Source organism: Ochotona curzoniae, unplaced genomic scaffold, assembly GCF_017591425.1.
Source record: "Ochotona curzoniae isolate NIBS_2020 unplaced genomic scaffold, NIBS_Ocur_1.0 scaffold_3835, whole genome shotgun sequence".
In the NCBI taxonomy this organism is placed as follows: domain Eukaryota; kingdom Metazoa; phylum Chordata; class Mammalia; order Lagomorpha; family Ochotonidae; genus Ochotona; species Ochotona curzoniae.
The window spans coordinates 26,455,426-26,473,423 of NW_024467114.1; the positions used below are offsets into that span (position 1 = coordinate 26,455,426).

General features: G+C 44.9%; 1 protein-coding gene across 2 annotated transcripts in view; it reads left to right on the plus strand.

Annotated features, from left to right (window-relative positions):
* The window catches only part of SKAP2 (src kinase associated phosphoprotein 2), a 139,527-nt gene extending 137,147 nt beyond the window's left edge, over window positions 1–2,380 (plus strand). Inside the window, exon 13 of one of the 2 annotated variants that reach the window (XM_040965067.1) lies at window positions 209–2,380. The gene's annotated coding sequence lies outside the window, so the exon portion shown is untranslated. The remainder of the gene's footprint in view (window positions 1–208) is intronic. The other variant, XM_040965065.1, reaches the window with a different exon arrangement.
* Window positions 2,381–17,998: the final 15,618 nt, after the last annotated feature.

Below are 17,998 nucleotides of genomic sequence, written 5' to 3' on the forward strand. Positions count from 1 at the left end.
TTTTTAAAGTAACTTCACAGAATTTACTATGAAAATAATTTTAAAAAGTTCTTTTGATAATAACCGGCTGTTTTCCCAAACCGCCTCCTCTTTAGTAAAATATCACTTTTATGGCCTTTCTAAGAAGCTAAGTTGACAAAATATTCAGCAAACATTTCATCCCCCTTTCCCGGCTAAAAGTGTAATTATTTTTTTTTTTCCTGAGCAGGGAAAAAAAGTCAGCATTAAGACTGATGAAAAAAAAAAACAACAACAGAAATGCAACTTTCTGTTTCTGCCTGCAGAATACTTTGAAATGAGAACATCGTGGAGGCACGGATGACGCATCCTGGACCTCGCTGTGTTGGGCAAACATTCCTCGACTGTTTGCGTGGTTGTTCATTAAAACATTCCCCCAGTGTGAAATTAAGAGGGGGTATTCATGTAGATTAGATAAAAGCAGTGAAGTTATACTTGTTGCTATTTTGCAAAGAAATAATTACAGTTTGTAATCTGCCCGTTGGTTTGTGTGAGGTTAGGAATCCGTCGCTGCTTCGTGTTACACTAGAATCTCTGCACCTCCTGTGTCAGCCATACTTTCTCTTAATCGTTGGATATGCTTTAGTGTGTAATCTGCAATTTCAAAGAAATTTAAATTTTATGGATAAAGCAACTTTTTGGTAGACGCCAAAGAATTGGCATCTATTGGCATTTTGTAGCTGATTTAAAAAAATTTTTTCTGCAAAATATTAGCATGTCTTCACAAAAGCAGTTTTATAAATTGGTGAAGTTACATCCTACCAAAGAGAGCCGTAAGAAAGAACAGAGTGCTAGGGTCGGTGTGGTGCTGTTACCTGCCGTTCAAGTGCATGGTGGAACCGGGGCTGGTCTGTGCAGAGCTTCACCGATGACACATGATGGGCTCGCCACCATTTCCTGCTAGAGTTCTGCTTATGTTGAAAGCAATAAAAATGTTTCTAAGAGACACTATCCTACTAATAAAATATCCTACTAATAAAATATCCTACTAATAAAATATTAGAAAGAATCAACTCAGGGAAGGCGTACCCCAGCATTTGTTTACCCTGCCTCCATACTGTTGTGCTGTAAGAATCCTGTCGTGAATCAGTGCACTGGCATCTACCGCAGTGCTGACCTGTGCCAGCAGGTGGGAGGCGGGCACAGCCCCACATTTGGGCTCCAGGGGGCTGTGCTGCCTAAGCAAGTCTTACAGCAGGGCCTTCTCCAGCACTTTTGGAATCAGAGGTTGTGTAAGTTCATGCTTAGCCGTTCACATCATCATCTCACAGTACACACTGGTGACCAGAGCTCTGCTTCATAAAGGTTGTGACCGTGCGAATGAGCTACTGATGTTTTAAACCTCAAGTATTTATTTGAAGCTATTAACAAGCAGTAATCCAGACTGTCCATTTTAGCATTATATACCATTAGCCCCGTGGCTAGTTTCAAATGTAAAAAACCAAACAAAACACACCCAAATCTCAGGGATGGGAAGTAAATTCATTTATGTATGTGGACATTGTCAGGTTAGAGTTTTCTGAGATCCATCTGTTCAAGGAACCTTGTCCCTTTAAGGCACCACTGAAATACAGTGAACCCATCCAGGCTCAAGTCAGACTGGCGAAGCCCCTGCAGGTGGATGCCTTTCCTGCTTCCGGGTTCACAGGGGTGTTCCGCACCAGGCCAGTAGATGGCAGCAGCTTTTCATCGCTCGCAAAACCATTTGCAGCCCCTCCCCCACACAGATTCAGCTTGGCCCAGAAGGTAAAGCAGAGTAGATTCCTGCCTCGTTTTGCAGTTAATCCAGGAGAGGGAGTCCTTCGCCAATGGATGCCCGGTGATTCCAAGGCAACCAGGCTCTGGGGACAGGGACAGTACAGAAAGCAGGTGGTACTTGGGCCCAGAGCTCCCCTGGCCTTTGTTCTCTATAAACCCGAGGTTAGGTGGGAGATGCCCGAGGGGAAACAAAAGATGTCCAGCTGGACTGACGGAGAATAACCTTGGCCTATGACTCCTTTATCTTCGCAGAGGGGAATCAGCCACAAACTAACAGGGAGAAAGTTTTCTTTGCACCCTTGACAACATATCACACACACTCGTCACGATCATAATAATGTTATTAATGTGAAGTCAGGCAACACAGCTTGTTAAAAAAATATGCTAATTGCTATGTGCTCATTATGTTTGCTTAGCATTTATTTGTTTTCTTGCGAACAGTTAGCTCATTTTTTTCCAAAGGTGATTGTGAGTCATATTTTATATAGCATTTTGCTTGATTATTTGCTCAGTACTGAATTTGTACTGCATTGCCATTAGATCTTACAATAATGTTCCACTCTGCAAATTTTTAAGGTTCAAATAAAGTTTAATTGTTTGCAAACTGTTATGATGCTAATAATTCAACAGCCTGCTGTGTTACTAATGAAATTACTTTGTTATGATTAATTTGGAAAATAGTGTGTTGATTGTAGTAATTAGGCACAACAAGGTGAAGTAAATGATTCTAATGCCATCTGGCCTGCAAACTGAATGAAGAAATGAAATAGGGCTGTCATGTGAATGTGTTCAAGGAAGGAAGGGTGATACAAATGGCTTTCATTGCTACTGCATTTGCACTTAACCACAGCTCACTCCGGTCTGTTCCTGCCACTTTGCTGCCTCTGACACTTTGTCTTAGGAAAAAGAATGTGGTGGAGTCCAGCAGTCATTCTGAATGCTGTATTTTAAGCTGATAATTTTTTCAACTGTAATTTAATTACAGATCATCACATCAAGTGTTAAGAGCATCATAGAAAACCACTTTTCCGACATTTGTGGGTGAAGTCTATGTGTCGGGAGGGGTCTGATGGCCGTCACAGCACAGACACCGACATCACCTTTCACAGCAAGCACAGCTCTGTCCAGGGATGGCTGACCTGTTAGCTGAGGCTTTGTCACAGCGCCAAGGACTTCTGCCATACCCACCATGGCCACCATGGCCACCATGCCCACGAGGCCCCGCTCCCGTGCTGCTCACCTCATGGTCATCATTAGACACAGACCCAGTTACAGGTAATGGGTTCAGATTAGGGAGTTCAGCCACTAGAAGCAAACTGACACTACGGTATGTGTAGTTTAAAACCCTGAACCTCGTCCGTGAGACCAGGTGAAGTACTGTGAGGATTTTTTGAGCTAAGAAGAGTTTTGATGAATTTCAAATCAGACTGCAGACGCAATCCACTTAGAAGAACATTGCTTTTATTTCCCAATAGGCCAATAAGACTCAAGAATATCCTAGAAGTTATAGAGATTGAAACGCAATCCGGCCATAGAAAACACAGCTTCACTCAGAAGTTGAAGGAAATATATATTTTAAGCATATGTATAAAATATTTAGTATATTAGTTTAAAATCAATGTGTAGTTTTTCATGATACACATTTCTATAAATATTCTAAAGACCCTACTCCTTATACAAATGGATTCAAACATTTTTAACACCAAAGTAGATTGACATTTTGGTTTCATTTTTCACACATTTTGAAAATAGTTGTGTGTGCGCATGGCAAAAAGATCATGCTTCGTATTCCAACAATCCCATATCATATCCTACCAAGTCCCAGCTCCACTGTTTTTTAAAGGATATGTGAATATGTCTTTATTTTTAAAAGATTTCATTTATTGAAACATCAGATATACATAGAGGAGGAGAGAGAGAGAGGAAGATCTTCCATCTGTTGATTCACTCCCCAAATGGGTGCAATGGCTGGAGCTGAGCTGATCCGAAACCAGGAGGCTCTTCCGGGTCTCCCACATGGGTGCAGGGTCCTAAGGCTTTGGGTCATCCTTGACTGCTTTCCCAGGCTACAGGTAGGGAGCTGGATGGGAAGTGGGGCTGCCACTGGGACACAAACAATGTCCATATGGGATCCCAGCACGTGTAAGGTGAGGACTTTAGCCACTAAGCTACTGTGCTAGGGCCCTAGCTCTACTTCTAATTCTATCTTTCTGGAGGACTCAGAGAATTGGGTCCCTGCTGTGCACATAGGAGACCTGGATTGAGTCCCAGCACCTGGCTCCAGTCTGGCCCCAGCTTGGTGAGAGCTTAAATCAGAGAGTGTCTCTGTGTGTCTCCTCCCCTCTGCCCTTTGAGAAGTAAAATCAATCATGAATGCTTCAAAAGCAGCTGTTTAAGATGGTCTCATGTACCAATGAGGTCCTGAGTGTTCAAAATGTTGGAGAAACAAGTAGAGAATTATCAGAAGGATCTTTCTGGAAGCTGGACACTTCAGTGCACTGCTGTTCTGCCTCAGATTGAGAGCAAGGGAATTTTGGGCCTCCCCAGCTTTAGCTCGTTCATCACTCACCTCCTGCTGTGTAGTTGAGTTTGTCTAGAATCTGTTAGAACTCCCAGTAGTGTAACATTTTGTTATGATGAGATAAATACTTATAAAATTATATGATCACAGTCACAGGGTTGACATTTCATTAATGCCGTGTTTGAGGGGCCTTTCCCTGCTTTTATTAGCAGAAACTGCTCTTTTGTTACTTAGATACAAACGTGTGATTTATTGCCAGCCTCGTACAAAGTGTATGGTGTGCATCCAGTCAATATTTGCTAATTAACTGACTTGGCATCCCATAATACCTCCAGACCCAGGATTTGAGCAAGAACGGACCTGACTTTCCTCCTGGGTGGAAGAAAACACCTTTGTGTACTTGGTCCATCTGCTTCATGATGACAGTGTTCTATTAAAAAGAAAATCCTGTTCCTTTGAACTGAGGCTTTAAACCAAGTCTGCATAATAACCGTCATCAAGTGGATAGGTAGGATGCAATTGTTGGGAACAGAATCTGGGGGCAGAGGTGAGAAAGTTCCTTAGTGAGAAAGTTCCTTAGCTGGTCTTCCTTGTCCAGTGGCAGACTTTCATGCAGGGATACAGGCAGCTTGGGGCAGGAGATGCAGGGCCAGTGGGCAGGACTCTAGGGCCATAGCTTGGGCCAGGTCATCTGGGAAGCTTTCTATCTCTCCCCTTACAGGGACCAGAAAAAATTTCTGGAAGTAGGAAGCCTCACATCTGCTACCAAATCCAACCATAATCCAATTCACTTCCATTTTTGTACCTTTTTCCCCGCCTCTTCATGCTGTTTTCTTGAAAGTGATATTGATGAGGTTGACTTGCATGCTCTGAGTTGCCAAGATAAAAGGTAGCGTAAAGGCAGAAGGGAGCTTGAGGCACTCCTGGGCTGTGATGTCGGGAAAGAGGCCAGGAGAGAGCCAGGGCAGCAGCCGGTGAGTGTGCGAGCCTGGGGATGGACACGGCCCCCAAGCTCCCCTCCCTCAGGGCCTTCCTGGAGGTGGACCTGGCCATGTCCATCCCTAGGTTTTGCCATGCTCTGTCTTTATGGTTTTACTTATTATCTATTTGTTGTTATCTGTTACACAGGTAGTAGAGTGCCCTCCTTGCCTGTTTGCTGTCCTTAAGTCCTAGGGTTATAGGTTACCCAGCCAGCCACCTTCCTCCCAGTTTCAGCCGCATTGTTCTGTGCTGGGAAGAATTCACACTGAATGCCAACTTCTGTTCGAGGCATACTGTAGGACCCAGCACGTGCACGCTGACCGCTGAGGATGCCACTGTGTCTGTAGAAGAGTTGTAAAGGACAGTCCAGCAACCGAGAGCTCTTGTGTGGTGACCACATCAAAACTGAGGCAAGCTCAGCTCTCCTGGAGGATCAGTGTCATGCAGGACCACCTCTGTCTGTGAACTTCCAGCCCAGCTAACAACAGGAAGTCAACCCAGGCAGCAGGATAGAGTGGAACAAGGAGGCCAAGGGGACTTGTCTAAGTGGGGACACGAGCCAGCCCTGCAAGGCTTGAGGACCTTTAGAAGTGACAGCTTCTGTCTCTAACAGGTGCTGACCAGAGGGTGAATGTTCATGGATAGGTTTTAGAGAACCAGTTTAAAGGATGATTATCAAACTGTTGAGCCCTTAAGCAAACTTCCTTATAAAATACACAGTTGTGTATAATTTTGTGGCTGAGTGATTATAGTGTCTGACATAGGCTTTTACTTATTGAAATTAAGAATTTGTTGAAGACTTTTTGGCATAACCAGAACTTCTGAACCTAAACTTCTTACTGAACATTAACTGGACGCGTCATCTTATCCTTGAGTACCTGTGTGGTGCCTTGGAAAAGAGATAAGTGAGGACTCACTCCCTCCAGGGCTCTGGCATTTAATCAGAGAAGCGAGGTAAAATGGAGCTCTCTCGTTGTCAGAAATACACTGGCCCAAGAGAAAAGGGTATGCTGCAGGTCACTCTCCAAGGGGCGATTCATTCCAGGTGGTTCTCTGAAACCCAGAACGCAGGCACCTGGCAATACGGTGCCCCTTCAGCCATCCACCAGATGCATCTTGTTGGTGTGAACTAACTGGTCCTGCCAAGATGGGTCCCCGGGCTCAACCCAGCTCCCAGAGCAAGCACTGTGGACCCTGCATCCTGTCTCCCTCTCTGTCTGGCTTTTCCCTGAAGCTAAGGGACAGGAGGCAGGCGACCCTGTGATTCTTATTGCTGCAGAGTTGCCATCATCAGCTACACCTGCTCTTGCATGTGAGCCCAGCAGAAGGAGGCATGTCCCTGCCGGCGTGTCCTGCTATAGGCATCCTCCTGAGTGGGAAAGCAGGAACTCAGCTCTCTTGGGAGCATGCTGGTATCTGTTGCTTTGCTTCAGTTGGTCAGCATATTTGCTTTGTTCTTTATTGTCATCTCAGGGCTTGCTATTTCTCTTCCTATAATTAAATGATTCTGTTTTTGAATAATTACATCCAAGTGGCAACAGTGTGCCAGGGGCATTTCATGTATAGAATTTGACACAGCTTTTCCCCAGTAGATTTGTGGTCTAAATGAAGAGAAAGAACAGCCTCAGTAGCCTCATCTTGGGGCAGTCCTTAGCCAGTGAAGCTGCTGATGGTGTGGCTTTTAGAGAAAGGTTCTCTGGTTTTGTTACATCTGAAGCTAGGAGGTTATTGGAGAAACAAACTGGAAATTTTTTTTTTTCATAGGGAAAAGGTACAAAAGTTTGGTATTGGTTCAGATGAGAAGATTGGATTGTACAAGATGTTAACAATGTCTAAAATGTCTGTAGTAACTGAATGAAGCGTGATGAGAAGCCAAGGGCTGTGTGCTTAGATAAAAGATGGGATCTTTTTACAGACGTCGTACTAATTATGAGAAGCAAAATTTTAGAAGCTCAGCGATGCCCTATCTCTTCAGGAAGGAAAGACTCCTTCCCTTCGACTGGCAATAGTAAAAGTCAGTAGAAGGAAAATTACAGGAACTGGAGTTCCCTCAAACTCGAGGTTTGTTCTGCATCACCTTGTACCCTCGAGTGGGCCGTCACCCTCATGCCCCAGCAGGGGCTGCTCCCTGACCCTCCAGTGAGGACTCAAGTGAGACTGATACACAGCCAATGACTGTGAAAAACAGATTTCTCGCACCTGAAGATGTGCGATTTGAAAACAAAACAATGACACCCCCCGCACACACACACACACACACACAAAGAAGATTCCCCCTTTCAAGGAAGAAAGATGTGTGAAGACTGTTTCCAGTCGTGTCTGTGAGCTTGCTGTTTTGGTTTGGTGGTTATTTTGTGTTGAGAACTGATGTAAACATCCTGGAGGAATTTGCAATTGATCTTCTCCTGGAATCCTAAATGCCAGTGGCTGCCAGGCTGTGGTCAGCTCCTGACCGGAGTCCCTCTGCCTGTAAGCACGCGGAATAAACTTCCTCGTGATCTCTGAGGTCACTGGGCTGCTCACAGAGGCCTTCAGGTATGTGTAGCTGGCAGTTGCGCAGACTCAGCAGAGAATGCTCCACTTCCCTTTTTGCATCGGATTCCCTAAGGGGTTGTTTGGGTTCCCTCCACCCAGCCTCCACTCAACTGATAGTCTGTGTCTTCAAGCTGGGACTCCGTGGAGGTCTCCATGCCACCGCTGGTTTTCCAGTGACTCACTGTTTTCTGATGCCTGAGTAGGAGTAGGATAACTTTATTTGATAGTAGGAACCCTGTAATATGGCATTAATCTAGGTTTGTTGCTTGTGGAAACACAGGGCTAAAAACCAAGGCGAACCAGAACCCCATTACATGTAACCTTGATGCTTTAATGGTCTAACTTTAGGCAAAGCTAATAAAAAATGCAAAGGACTCTTCAATAATTTAAATTATCTAAAAAATTGAGAGTATTCTTTCAAATAATAATGGCCTTCATGATATGATTTTTTAAAAATTCATTTTCTACCTTGGAAGCATAGATGTTGAAATAAGTTTGAGTTTATTTAAGATTGTGAAGTATATTTGTTATCGTGTCCTTTCAGAAGGTTCCATTTCCTGAACCCAGCAATTGTGTTCTCTAGTGTTACACAGTACACAAACCAGTAACATATCCGAGAAGGTCATTTTTGCGTAGTTTAATTTTTTTGTGCGTCTCTTTCCCGTTAGTGCCCTGCGACGTGATGAGATGCTTTGATTGCTCTGAGCCAGTAATCTGTTTCGTCAACTTATAAAATAGCTACATTGTATACCTTATGTTATCTGCTTTGTAAAATAAGAGCTGTTGTCACCCTCTTAACCTTACTAATTTAAACCGGATTTTAAAAAGTAGCTTTCGTAATGTGTTTCCATTGCAGCCGTTCCATACTCTGTGGTTGAGAAAGGCATGCCGTGAATTGTGGCAACTCCGAGTAAATGAACGATTCTCCACCCCCTTTCTGAACTGTCTGCCCCTCTTTTCCGGTACTCACAGTTCCTAGTCTAGCATCCTCCACTTACCCTGTTGCTGTGGCTTCCAACAAGAAGTACTCCGTATTGATTTGTACTTCCTTCTAATGGAAGTATGCAAAGCCTGGGAACATACTAGAGCTTAATTTTTCAACAGTTTCTGAATTTTACAAATTGATAGAATTGCCCAGAATTTCTGTGATTGGGTCCATTCCTTGCTATTCAATCATTCTCATCTCGTATCTTTCCTAAAGCTCATTTTGCTCACAGTGTATTTTTCCTGGCACTTCACTGCTATTTTTGCATAACGAAAAACCCGTCGTTTCCGTTTGAGCTGAGTTTGGAAACATGAAAATCCTATCAGAGCAACACATTACAGATCAGTACAGATTTCCCCCACACCAAAAGAATAAATGGGAGTGAGCCATGTAGGGATTTTAAATTGAGTTCAATTATTCAAGTGTGCGGTTTTAATGCCGTCATCTGGTCGGAGGCTACCTAGGAGAAACACTTCTCGGTGGATGAGGTCTGTCTGTGTCCAGGCATGTTGAGGGAGGAGGCTTGTCATCCATAAGAAATGTGTTGTGGTGTTTTTGGTTTTTTTTTTTTTCGAAAAAAAAATGGGCGGCCCCTCATGCTTCACTATTATTTATTTTTAGTCAAAAAAAGATCATTGTGTTCAAAACTGGTGTTAAAAGCGAGTTACCGTGAAAAAGATGGTCTCTCGCATGCTGGCTATTGAGGGATCCAAGATTTATCTTCCAGCTTTTTCAGGACCACGAGGGAAGTTGTTTTCCTGGCAAAGGGAATTCTGTATTTTATTTCATTATATATAGAGTGTTTTTTTTTTTTTAATGTAAAATAGAGTAGGAGAGAATGGAAGCTGGCTGTTTTCTTTGAAATCCTAATACAGTCTGTCTTCTTAATGAACCTGCCTCGGTGCCCGGGAACAAGCTCCCTGCAAATAAACATGCTAAAAGTGATTTAGCCACAATGTCCGGACTGTGTAAATATCTAATTATTACAATAAAATCGTCAATAAATTTACATTACTGCTCCCTTTTCAAACGTTAACCAACTTTTTTTTTCTTGGCTTGATAAAAGGGCATAAATTGTATTTTTATGTGTTGGTGTTTTTGTTTTCGTTACACTTCTTGCTGCACTCCAGACAAAAGACCCCAGCCTTCCTGCCCTGGGTGACGCCTTGCTGAAGCCGACTCCTGCAGCTGTCTGTGAGCGCGCCGGGCTGCGTCTGCTCTGCCTTCCCCAACGCAGCGCCGGTCAGGCGTTTTTAACCCACAGCCACGCAGCCAGGGTTGTAGTTACTGCAGCTTTAAGAGAGACACAGAGCCGTGAAGACCCCTGAGCATCCACGGTGAGAATGGGAGGTTAAGTCGCCTTAGAAGCAAAAATAAATTAATAAAATAAAATAAAACGGTAAAATACAGTAATCTCCTTTAACAAAGATTACGTCCAGGTTGCAGAATTATGATATCATGCTCAACATAACCTTCTCTCCCCCACCCCACCCCCGCAGCGCATTTCTTATATAACTGGTGCATTACCATTAGAAAAGCCGAGTGTGGGTGAATTCTAATGAGGGCTGGCCTGTGTGTGTTGCTCCGGAGGAGGGTGGGGAGGGCTCATCGGTATTCCGGGAAGCGCTCGGAAATCCACGCGCAGCCCTGTGGCTCCGGCGCGTGGTGCGCCTCATCTGTTCCTACAAGGAGGAGGGGGGCTCGCATTCATGGTTCTGAATTCAGCATCCGAGTTGGGGAGGACAGTGAAGCCCTTTGCTGCTAGCTTTGTTTCCCGAAGGCTGTTTAATATGGTGCCTGCGTCCCTGCTCTGTCTATACCTGGTGTCTCCAAGCGTCTTAAACACCAGGAGGGAAGGAGATGCCGCCTTGGGTTTTGGGTGTTGGGGCGATGACCCTGTGTGAAGAAGACAAACAAAGAAGGTGGAGCGGAGACCTGCAGGGTGACGGCAGCTTCTCCTGTCCTCAGTAAACATGTCGGTTTTAAGTAAACAATGATCTGCCAATGAGGTATTTGTGCATTAAAAAAAAAAAATCTGGAAAATGCTCCATTCGATCTTGTCTCGGTGACTGAGACACACGGTGCTCGTTTGCGCGTCTCGCTGACGTTCCCAGAAAGCAGCCCATTTTGGAAAGTTAGATTTAGCAAAAAACCAAAGAATGAAAGATCCCCGCAAACGGCCGCATACAATGATCTGCACAAAAAGGCATCGGGGAAGTGAGCAGAGGCCTGTGCCAAACAGATGGCACCCCCTGCTGTGTTTTTGATTGAAAAAGAAAGGTAACATTTGCAGCCACGTCAAAGAGACAGTGATCAGCTAAACAAATGGGTCTCCGAAGTACCCCCGTCGCCGGAGCAAAGCCTGGGGCAGGGCAGGAGCGAGGCTGTATTTCAAAATAATGCTACAGTGGCGTCTTTCCTGAGCGAGGGTGCGTCCGCTTCTCCTGCAGCCCAGGGAACACGAGGGCTTTGTTGAAGCTGATAGGGGTGTCACCTGCACAGAATAAGCCTGAGGACCCAATAGCACCAGCGTTTCCCCCCATCCCCAGACGCCTTAAGACCCTCGCGGTTCTTGGTGTGTATGTGGTCTTCGTTCCTGGCGGAGGAGCCATTGCTATAGGGCTGACAACAACCACCACCCCCAAACCATCACAAAGGCGGTGCTGGAGGGGGAGGAAATGATCAGGAAAAAAAATCTCCTTGTACTTGAATTCAATTCCAAAATACAAACATCAAAAATGGCCGAGTGTGAGTGGGGGTTGATGAGGGTTGCAGGGTGGGGGAGGTGGTTTCTCCTCCCCGCCCCCTTTGGGTTCCTCTCGGCTGGCAGCCTTATGCCGCTTCAGTAAAGACAAGGTACAGAAATGTCCTTTGGGTGACATTCAAAACTCGATATAAATCCTCTGCTTTATGAGACTGCAGCGCAATAAATTACTTAGCCTAATTGTAGATGTAATGAATTACCATAATTAGTCATGGGCTACATTAAATTAATCAGCATGGTACATTATTTTGCTAAATTACATCTTTGCCTTCCAAAGCCACCAGTGCCGCAATCAGTGGTTCTTGCAAGAGGGGGAATGACGCTATAATGAGAAGCCTTTCTGCTCCAGAACAGCGGCAGGAGATGAATTTTGATGGGAGGCAGGACGGTTCGGAAACACTGGAGCCGCGACCGGTGCCTCAAGTGTCTGGGCTTGTTAATGACACCCGGGTTCTCCTGCTGCGGAGCACCGGGCTGTGACTGGCGAAGGTTGCGTGGAAGAAGACCCCCCTCCCCCCCGCCCCGCCTGGGGAAGAAAAACACTTAGCTGGTGCTTGAAGGCGAATCATAGAGCTGATACCACCAGTCGCCAAACAGTGGGGTGGCCGAAGGATAATGCCTTTGAAAATATTAATAGATTTAGAACGTTCTTTTACGTGGCTTGATGAAAATTTCTAGTTACCAGGTATTTGTTGTTTGTTTGTTTATGATGATTCATGCCATTTGGATCCAAGTGAAAGCTTGTAGCTAGTCTTTTTTTTTTTTTTTTTCTTACTGAAATCTCTAGCTGTTCTGCCTCTCAGTGGGTGGCTGGAGGCAGCCACTTGGGCCCTAAAAATGGCGCTCACTGCTCAGGGACATGGGACAAGACTTCTGCTTCTTAGAATAGGGGGCGGGACACATCCCCTTCTCCACCCACCCCCCCCAATGCCCCAGTAGGAGCCACAGAAGACAGATTACCCAAGTTCACTCTTCTTTGCGGCTGGCTTTGGAAGCAGTGCCCCTTCTCAGACATGGCCACCTGCCCGCTGACCTGGTTGGGCTGTTAGGAAACGGCTGAGAGCAATGACAGCAAGTTCTATGGGAATTTTAGAATGCTTGCCTCTTCCCCATCAGGGTCTCCTGCTGTGTCCTAAGAAAAGAACCGTTACCAGCCTCTTGGTCATGTGGAAATTTGAGCCCAGGCTCTTAGGATATAGGATGTGCAGCAGAGGAAACACACACACACACACACACACACACACACACACACACACACACACACACACAGAGTTATCAAACCAACGTAGAAGGAGAATAGCAACAGAATGACGACAGGCGGAATGACGGCGACAACATGAATGCAAGTTTTGAATAGTGAATTAAAAACCTACTACCCACAAGAAGTCTACAAATAAGACTTGGTCACAGCTGCAGAAAACTGCCTAGGGATGCAGAAAAGCCCCGTATTGTAATTTGTGTTTTTGTCCTGGTGGGAACCCATTTAATTAGTGCAAGAAGGTATTGAATTTTAGCTTATCATGCATATTGTTTTCCAGCTGTACTGAAGATTGCCAAGTTTCTAATGGCCTGACCCTATTCTGTAAATCAGCAGTAAATTGCAGCATTTACACTGAACCAAGGCAAAGGGCTCATTCTGTTGGGTTTGCGCTGTCACAGGAACCTGGGCTCAGGGATTAATGGGCTGATGTTAAACATCTGTCCCCTGTCTTTGGGGGGACGTAAACACACAAAGAGGGAATCTAATGCCATCTACTAAAGGATCTTCAATGAGAGGAAGCCCTTGCTAACATTTCCATCCGGTGGCACCTTAGACACATTGCCTCTTTATGCTAAAACCCCACAGCACTAAGGGCCCTATAAATAGTCTCCATGTGACAGCTCGGAGGAGAAGAGAGGTTTCCTCCAGACATTAGTTGTGCTAAAAGATTCATCATTACCTGCAGTCATGAAATAAATCTTTGATACTTACAACTATAATATCCATGCTCCACGTTTTATTGCAGATATAGGTAGAGAGTCATTATTTCTGACACTTTCTCGGCATTACAAGGAGTACTCTGGGGGGAAAACTAGTGTACAGTGTTACAGAGGTAGATTGATCTAGCCACACGGAAAGCCGGTGACTTTACCAGCCTTGGTAGCCCTTACGCGCCTCCCTTAATGACATTAAACAGTCGCGTGGATTCCAAATTCAGCATTGACTCCGATTTACAAACAACCTCCGTTATCTGCAAAGGAAGATGCCAAGAGAGAAATGTATTTGTTTTACATCCTACTGTAGTTCCCAAGAAATATATTCCTGAATGAGAATGGATTTTCCCTTTTAACGTTAATGTTTATTATTATTGAGGGGACATTCAAGCAGGACAATGGTCAACAGCATCCCTTTACGGCACTGGCCAGACCAGAGTGGCATGTGGAGAGGGTGCCAGTGACGAGGGCGTGCAATGGTGACTGCACAGTAGAGATGGATGTCACATAGATGGCAAGAATGCGATTTATTATACAGCACAGGTGTGGAGGTGGACTCTGGCCGTGAGCTATTTAGGAGAGAGTTTCTCCCGTGCTGTTTTGAACACAAGTGAGTGATGGGCTCCGGGAAGAGTTTCCCGGGAACTCTAAGTCCCGGCTTTTGGCAATCTGTCTAAATCTTTATCTAAATCCCTGCAGGGAGGCCAGGACTTGAACTTCCCTTCTCCAGTCTCATCACTTATGATGGTCACGTGCGGAAAGTCAGTGCCTGAAAGGGCGGTGTATCCTGTCTTTGCGGGGGCGCTGAGGGGTGCTGCCTAGGAATGCAAGAGTTTTGCGGTTGAGATGTTAAGATTGGGACAAGCCGCGGGTCTTCCTTCTGCAGCAGGAATGGCACGGAAGCCTGCAGTGACTAAACTGGCAGCTCTGTGTGTTAGCATGCAGCTTCAAGAGGACCATCTGGTATACCTGCCTTCCCCACGCCTCCCCTCCACCACCACCGTGACCTCATGGCCCAGGCTGTGGATCACTGAACTCAACTTGTAATCGCCAATTCTGAAAACAGGCATCAATTCCAAGGGAATCTCTATGTTTGCATGTTTATAGCCAAGATAATTATTGGTAGTCTCTGCATAACAAATGTAATTTCAATTAGACTCTTTCTAAATTAAAAACTATTGCTTGGGTGTAATGAATATCTCTGGGATTTTTTAAAGTGCATTTTTTAATGTTTTTATTCTAGGAACATTAAGAGCATTGAACAAAACATTGTTCAATTACTGCATAATACTAACAAATATGCCGAATCATCCATTTTAGGGTGAGGGGGTGGCATGTGGAGAGAGAGAAGAGAAAGAGCATGAAAATGATTGTCAGCAAGATTCTTAACACGGAGCTACATGTGGCTGCACTTGAAATTTGGATGATTCCAGAACTGGTTGTTCTAGTTGCAGGGAAAGTTGCAAAAGTTGTCCAAGTACTTCTGTTGCGTAAATAAAACATTGGATCATGCTGTATTTCCTGTGTGGAAATCTCATAGCAAGATGTTGAAATGTCTATCTTTATTTGGGCTAGCAAATAAAATAAAACACAGCCTGGCCTTCAAATGCCAATGAGAGGATGGACTTCACAAGAAAAACATCCACTGTAGTTCTCATGATTCTCCTGTTACTGTCCTAGGGAAGATTGTGGAGAACGGTGAAACTGAATGGGGAAAAAAATCCCACGTCCTTTGCAAACTGGTTCCATAAGGCTTTCACAGCCCGTGAAGCCGTCACTTGCACACAGCCTGGCAATTTGCTTCAGCTTCACTTTACTTGATAGGTTATGTGGGGGTTGTTGTTGATAAAAACACGTTTGTTTTTGCCTTGTTTTCTTGCTGCCGTTGGCAGGCATCTCTGTGGCGTAGCTTCCGTCCATCCAGACAGAAGCAATGAGACAAATCACCTGCTCTTACAGTGACTCTTGAAGGTTTATTCCCTGTGTTCCAGGAGCAGGCTGGCCACTTTGCCCTTGAGCTTTAAGAAATGTTGCTGATTGGTTGTTTGTTATTTTTAAATAATATATGGCATGTATCCAAGCGAACATTCCAATGACCTCGACAATAAAATGTGACTCTTGGATGCAAGGCCTGTTGGGGATGGCGGGAGGCCAGCCACTCATACATCATGTCCAGGTGGCTATAAATGACAGGCCCATGTTAGTTATTGTAAATGAGTGACGGGCCATATAATTTACCTGTAAGCCTGACTCCACTGTCCCAGGGCTTCGGAGATCCCACCCCCTTCACACATGCTCTTTCTTTTTGAAGACCCCCAAACACACACACACTCTCTCTCTCTCTCTCTCTCTCTCTCTCTCTCTCTCTCTCACTGACTCACTGCACGCTGCTCCCTGCCTCGGGCTCATCAGAAAGTGGAGCTACCTTGTATGTGATTGACGATAATTAGGTTTCAACTGCCTTCTGATGCAGAAATACACACCATTACAGCATGGCCAATTCGGCTCCTCCAATCTTGCCTCTGAAAGGGTATTGATTCACTCTTTCACATTTTTAAAAGGTCATGGCAATAATTCCATCTGAACCATGCTAAGTGAAAATAGTTGTTACAAATAATTTAAAAAAAAAAGTTGTTTTTTAGTTCCATTGTAATTGAAAGCCATAATGGTTTGGATTCTTTTTTTGTTTTCTTAGTATATTTTAATTATATGTGTCACTTTGTTCCCACCTACCCTGATGAAGGGTTTGTGAAGTTGCATAGTACACAGCTGCCTGCGTTCATGTCTTCTGACATTTTGGTTAAGAGGACTTTCTTGGTTTTCCTATCATGTAAGGTGAAGTTTAACCAAACACTTGGCCACATTGCCTTCTTGAGTTAAGAATTAAGAAGGGAGGATTTGACCCTTTCCCCTGGATCTGTCATCCGCCTGCCTGTTTTAGTAAGATGAGAATTTATCAGCTCGGGTGAACAGGATGCTAAATTTGCTTACTTTATGCAAGTTTTCAATGTAGTTAAACAGCTTTTCCTGGATGGCTGAAAAGTAGTACTCTCCCTAGTTAGCAGACCGTAAGAAAATGAGTTTGTCAGGAGAGAGTAAAGCTCCTGAAGTGAAGGTGTCTTTGCAGATGACAGGGGACTCTCCTGAGCTACTGGGATGCACAGCTGGTGGTCTGAGCCTTCCTCTTTCCTTCCCTCTTCGGCTTTTCCAAAGCACAGGGGTTTGAAAGTGTTTGCGCTGCGTGTTTTTGGAAAGCGGTGATCAGACTGTATGCCGGGAGAGCTAGCCTGTGTGCCTTTCCCAGTGAGAAGCACGAAGGTCTCTGCTGTGTCTGGTTTCAACAACGAGCCAGTCATGGGGCTTGCAAATCCACAGGGCTCGTTCTCCTCCCGAGTGTGGGGATTTATGCACATCATTACCATCCACGCTAATGACAGCCCCGCACATCAAGCCGAGCATGCATCTCCATGCCTTCATGCTGCGAAAGTCCATTTCGTATCATTCATTTGACAACTGATTTTTTTAAGAGAATGTCCATAGCCTGTCATGGCATGCATGCGCCTAGTTAAAAGCAAATGTGGGGAATATCGGGGGAGAGACATGATAGTTGAACTTGTTCACGTCGATGAAATATTGCTGAGCTGAAATCCATTCATACTCTTTAAACACAACACTCTGTGCGGCTTTTGCAACTGCTGGCACACTTTGCACAGTGCTATAAATTTGTCAGCCTAATGGGACATTTTGTAGATGTTTTCCTTTTTAAGTGCTTTAACAGGAGTTAGGTATTCCATTGATCCAAAAAAATGCAGCTCAGCATTTTGTTTCTTAGAGATGAGCATCAGGCATTTAATGTCTTCTCAGAAATGAAATGACAGGGTGAGGTGTCCTACTCCCCATGGAGGAAGGAAAATTCCCTTCCCTGCTGAACTCTGCTCCCCTAACAGGTGTCCTCTGGACAGGCCGTGGGCTGCAGCCAGAAACATAGCTCGGCATCAGATCTGAAATTGCTCCATCTCTTCGTTTCATTGATTATACTATTGGCTTCAGGCTTCAGGCCCAACAGACTATTGAAAGATATCTTCACCTCCATGCTGGCCAAGCAAATTCAGATCCAAGCCTTGATTTATCTCTTCCGGGAGTCTGGCCATTAAAACCATAACGGATCCATCCTGGCTGTCCGACCCCTGAAACCCTTATCTTAGGGCCGACCCAAACCAATGGGGCTCTGCGTTTCAGGCATGAAAGTAAGGAGACAGTGGGGATGCTGAAGTTCCTCTGGGGCCTGGCAGGTCTTCTCGTCCTCTGGGGGTACAGATTTCCCAAGGCCATTTGAAGGAGGGAGGTCAACAGCTGGGTGACCTGAGGCCAGCCAACAGGACCTTGCTAGGCCTGCTTTCCTCTCCTGATGAGCCTGGCCGGTCAATAGCACCTTGAACTTTTACAGCCAGTGCCATATAAT